This window comes from Sapajus apella, unplaced genomic scaffold (genome assembly GCF_009761245.1).
Source record: "Sapajus apella isolate SASKATOON/1434 unplaced genomic scaffold, GSC_monkey_1.0 scaffold66, whole genome shotgun sequence".
In the NCBI taxonomy this organism is placed as follows: domain Eukaryota; kingdom Metazoa; phylum Chordata; class Mammalia; order Primates; family Cebidae; genus Sapajus; species Sapajus apella.
In genome coordinates this window covers 4,177,648-4,183,642 of record NW_022437006.1, presented here as the reverse complement: position 1 = coordinate 4,183,642, position 5,995 = coordinate 4,177,648, and the positions used below count along the sequence as shown (strand labels likewise).

Sequence of the window (5,995 nt, the reverse complement as noted above, 5' to 3'; positions counted from 1 at the left end):
CCAGCACTTTTGGATGCTGAGGTGGGAGGATCATTTGAGGCCAGAAGTTGGAGACCACTCTGGGCAACATAGTGAGACCCCAGGGAGTTGGGGAGGGATAACATGAGGTGAAATGCCAGATATAGGTGATGGGGAGGAAGGCAGCAAACCACACTGCCATGTGTGTACCTATGCAACCATCTTACATGTTCTTCACATGTACCCCAAAGCCTAAAATGCAATAATAAAATATCTATCTATCTATCTATCTATCTATCTATCTATCTATCTATCTATCTATCAATCAATCATCTATAGATATATATAAAATAAATAGCTGGGCATGGTGGTGCTTGCCTGTTACCCCAGCTACTCAAGAGGCTGAGGCAGGAGGATTTCTTGAGTCTAGGATGTCCAGGCTGCAGTGAGCCAAGATTGCATCAGTGTACTCCAGTCTGGGTGTCAGAGTAGGACCCTGTGTTTAACATGAAGAAAAGAGTAAGCAATTTTCACCAGAAGCAACCTGTGTATGAGATTAAACAGTGAAGAAGAATGAAGAGAAAAAGTAAATAGAAAAATTGGATTTTATGCCGAATATTCTTTGACTAATATAAAGTTTGGGGAGAGAGAAGAAACATGCAGTTGTATGTGCATTAATATTTCTGTAGTCCTGAATAGATGTGTAATAAATTAGTAGTTTCTGCAGTTGTGAATAGATGTGTAATAGTATTAGTAGAATGATGAAAAAAAAATAAGTAGAAAGCTATATGTTTAGGGAAATGGCAGAATGATACTGGAAATTAACACTGATTGCATAGAATTAACATGTCTGTGTAAATGATAAATGGTTTAAAAGGATTTGGAAACATTAACCGTGTTTACTGTGTTTAAATAATACACTCATTATTAAAGAGTAAAGTTCTTTCAAATAAACATGGTTCTTAGATACAAATACAGTACCAACAACAGCAACAGCAACAAAGGGAGACCCCTTCTCTACCAAAATAAAAATTAGCCCGGTGCAGTGGCGCGTGACTGTAGTCCTAGCTACTTGGGAGGCTGAGGTTGGAGGATCACTTGAGCCCAGGGGTTCAAGGCTGCAGTGAGCTGTGATTGCACCACTGTACTCCAGCCTGAGCACAGGAGAGGGCCCTATTGCTTAAAAATACATACATACATACATAATAACATAAATTATTAAATATGAATTTGTATAGTAAGCTAACACTTATGCTTTCCTCATGTATTCTATACATTAGCTAACTGAATCATGGTATCCCTCCTGATTTACAATTTTGGACACCGGGAACGAGATAAGTAATTTGCCCATGGTTACATATGAAGTGTAAGTGACAAAGCTACAAGTCAAATATTGTTCATTATTGGAATTCAAACATGTTCTCTCTCTATGCCACATAACATATATGATTTACTTGTAGTTTGTTTAAATTAATTTCCCTAAAAGTTGTAAAACTAGGTCTTTTAAGATTTTTTTTTTTTTTTGAGACAGTCTTGCTTTGTAGCCAGGCACCAGGCTGGAGTGCAGTGGTGTGATCTCAGCTCACTGCCACCACCACCTCCCAGGTTGAAGCAATTCTCCTGCCTCAGCCTCCCGAGTAGGTGGGATTACAGGTGTGTGCCACCACACCCAGCTAATTTTTGTATTTTTAAGTAGAGATGGGGTTTCACCATGTTGGCCAGGATGGTCTCGATCTCTTGACCTCGTGATCCGCCAGCCTTGGCCTCCCTGAGTGCTGGGATTACAGGTGTGAGCCACCGCCCCTCTCCGTCTTTTAAGATTTTTAAGCCTCATGATTTAAGACAAAAAGAGCTTTTTGTCTACTTTGATACTTAGCTTTTGATAGTTATGTGGCTCTGATTTTTTTTTATGAAGACTTAATTTTCCTTTCATTAACTTAACTTCATTTTAATTTGCAAACTTAGTTCATGGAACTGCCTGACAAACCCAAAGCAGTCTTCCCCCTCTTATGAACTCATGAGTCTTTCTTATCCATAGGAGTACACTTACTGAATTATGTATCATCATAATTATACATTTTTGTTAATTGTATGTTTTTGTCTCCAGCTACATCACAGGTTCCTTGTATTTTATATTTTATGTACAGGCATGGCATTTTGTTCTGGTATCTGTTAAACATTTTCTGAATAAGTGATGGATTTTTATTGCTTATTTATATCTTAGTTCTACCTCTAGTACATAGTGGGGCATCGTCTCCTAGTGAATATTTATTAGGCAGAGTCTGACGGAGCTGATTGTCTTTAATGCTTTATCCCTCTCTTTAGAATTGCATGTTATTTCTCTGACCAGACATGCATGCTACTCAGTTTTCCTTTAGGATAGTGTTATTTTTGATAAGCAGAACTAGCAGGAATGTGTGTAGGTTTGTTTTATGGTTAGCTTTGGGGCCATTAACTGAATGGTATACTCAGTATAGTTTGTTCTTTCACCCATTGCATTATACCTCATGAGATGAGGGCCCGAAGCTTTCTGGCTGACCTCTTTACCTGGAGAGAGTGCTAGGTTGCAGGGATCCAAAGTTAAACTCATAAATATTTAATCTCAAACCTGTACATTTAGTTTCCTCCATTAGGAAGGAATGTACTGTGTGTGTGTTCTCCTAAGTTATTTTGAATGTGTAACTTTTCTAAAGCTTTTTGAAAAGTGTGTCAAGTATAAATAATTTTAGGGGATTATTTAGCCACATAAGCATAAATACTAGGATTAGACAGTCTTGCCATTTACTGGCTGTGTAACCTTGGGTGTTTTGTCATGCTTTTGATTTTATAGCTACTTGTAAAATGGGCATAACAATACCTATTTTAAAGTGCTGTTGTGAAACTTTGAAAGAAAGCACATATGTAAAACCTGCCTTATGGTAGGTATTTAAGAAATTATTGTTTAGCTCCTGACTCACTTTGTCTCCATTGTGGTTACATTTGGTAATAAAGTATCACAATAGAATATTTGTATCCTCTGAAAATAATTGGATCTTTGGGTCGCTTCAGGTTGTGGTACAGAAATTGTAAGGTGTCCAAGCCATATAGAACATTCATAGAGTCTTAGATGACAGCTGATAATTTTTGTTTGTCTATCTGAGACAGGGTCTCACTCTGTTGCCCAGGCTGGAGTGCAGTGGTGCGATCACAGTTAGCTCCAGCCTCGACCTCTGGGCTCAAGTGATCCTCCTGCCTCAGCCTCCTGAGTATCTAGGACTACAGGCTTGCACCACAATGCCCAGTTAATTTTTTTAATTTTTTTTTTTTTTGTAGAGATTAGGTTTCACTATATTGCCCAGGCTAGTCTGGAACTCCTAAACTCAGGCAATCCTCTTGCTTTCCAAAGTGTTGGGATTATAGATAGGTCTGAGCCACCATGCCTGGTGACAATAGTTTACAAAAGGGCAGATTTTACAGGGCAGCAGAGAGATTTGAGTAAGTTATTAGCATAGCCAGAACAATCTATAATTATTGTGTACTGTCAGCAATTAATTTTCATGTCGATATTCCTGTTCAGGTAGCCTTCTGTGGACTGGAGTTACCTTCATTTTGCTTTCTGATCTTAGTTAAATATTGCTGCTCTACCTCTTCATTTTTTGGTATCTAAACTTTAAGCTTTTCAAGATTAAGTATAACTTACTAGTATCAGTATATACAGTATTTGCTGAATGAATTAGAAGTAAAAAACTGGGATTGTTTTGCTATGTCACTTAATTTTAAGGATATCAATGTTTAGTTTTTAAATGTTCCTTTTAATCAGTATTATTGAGTTTTGAGAAAAATAATTTTTCTTTGAAATTAATTTTACATTGAATTTTTATTTGATAAGTTTTGATGTAATTAATTAACCATCAGTTACAGGTTTTTGAAGGATTTCTAGAAATATAACTAATGATTCATTGTGATTTTTGCTGTTGTTTCTTATCACTAATACTTAGTCTTTTATGGTAGCCTTGAACAGCATCCTTGATGGAAACAGTAACAATTTTGATGAAATATTTTGCTCTATTTGTTATGGTGGAAAATCAATCTACTGAGCTTTTATTGTGAGATATAGCTCGCTTGAAATGGATTCTCATTTTGATAATTTTAAGAAGGCAGAAAAACACTGTGGGACACTTACTTGGAATGAAGTGCCCTCGATCCTAAAAAGAATTTCCCTGCACTGCAGGAGTCTGTTAGTTTTTTTAGAGATTGTTGTCATTTTTATTCTTTTCTTCCTTCTTTTACCAGTAAATAATTATTCCACATTAGGTATTTTTATTTATGTTAAAATATATCAAAATAATGTATACTGTTTATTTTTGAAACTTACATGTTAAAAATTTAAGACCACTTTCTTGTGAGAAATGGATTAGGGGTATGTGTGTATGTGTGTGTGTATATGTACATATATATGTATATATATATGTACATATACACACACTGTATATAGATATATATATATGTATTTTAGAGACAGGGCTCTCTCTGTTACCCATGCTGGAATACAGTGGTGTGATTATAGCTCACTGTAGCTTTGAATTTGTGGACTCAAGTGATCCTCCTGCCACAGCTGCCTGAATAGTTGGAATCACAGGTGTGCACCACCATAATTGGCTAATTAAAAAATTTTTTTTGTACAGATGGCTTCTGACTGTGTTGCTGAGGCTGATCTCAAACTCCTGGCTTCAAGTGATCCTCTCACCTTGGCCTCGGAAAGTGCTGGGATTACAGGCATGAGTCACTGCGCCTGGCCATATATTTTATATTTTAAATGATATTTATAATTGGTACTGAAGAATTCTCATACAAAATTCACTGGAGAAAAATAATTTGAGGTTTCATATATTTTGTGTACTAACTGATGTTTGGTTTTTTAAAAAGTAAAAAGTTAATGAAATTATAATCATTTTTTGGGGTAAGCTGAATAAAACATGAAGTCTTTAACATTTTTGGACTTGTACACCTTAATTAATTAGTCCGTCCTCTATGACTTTGTTGTTGGAGTCACCCTTCCAGTTATAAATAGCTCCGGCTTGGTCATCCAAATGTACGTGCATGGCTATTGTCATTTCATTGCCATGGCAATTTTGCAATTAGTGTGGTAGTTGCTGGCACGCTTCTGGGCAAGGGTGTTGATGGACTGACTTGGAAGTGGAAGAATAAAACCCCTTTCACAGCTGCTGTGTGATTTTTGAATAGAGACATAGCAGATGCTTTTTTTTCCTTCAGTTTTTTTACTAATTTAGATGTAGACTTATGCTTCAATGAATTGTTGGCAGGAATATCTCCTTGTTCTCCTGTCTGTCAAAGGAAAAACTAATTTGGATTTCAAGTAAATATTGAGGCATTTGGTTTGTGAAAGTTGGTGAAAGTTTCTTTCACTCCTTGTGAAAGAAAGTAGTCCTGTAACTGGTTTTTCTGTCTGTCCTTTATTTTAAAAACTGAAATGTCACAAGTTGTACAATAATCAGTAACTGACAAATAAACTTCACTAGGAGATTTTTAATTATTGAAATTTATGGATTTATCCCATTTCTTGGGATAAAATAAAAAGTTGATTGGGGCATTACTGAAGGTGTATCTTTACCAAATAACTGTGAAATAGGTACTGGAAAAATGGTATTTATAGAAGCATCAATGAAGGGTTATCTATATTAAATAACTTGTAAAATAGATACTCGAAAAAATGGTATTTGTAGTGCTAGCTTGCTATTAATTTTTTGGTAAATGTCGCTTAAAATGTGAGCTATAATGACTCCTTATTCTTCTATTACCAAGTTCTCATATGGATAAAGCAAGATAAGTAAATCACTCTTTCAAAAGGAAGAACTTTTCTCTAAATTTAGAGCATAATTAATGTTAGTGTTACCCTTGAAGATTTTAGGAAAATTTTTTCCTACAACTTTAGTTTGGATGTTTATACTAAACCCTTATTTTAATTTATTTTATTTTTTAATATATATTTTATTGCATTTTAGGTTTGGGGGTACATGTGAAGAACATGCAAGATTGT

At 35.5% G+C, this 5,995-nt stretch overlaps 1 protein-coding gene across 2 annotated transcripts in view; it reads left to right on the top strand.

Moving 5' to 3' along the window:
* Positions 1–5,995, top strand: part of SLC2A13 (solute carrier family 2 member 13) — a 351,790-nt gene that overhangs the window by 35,794 nt on the left and 310,001 nt on the right. The window lies entirely within an intron of this gene.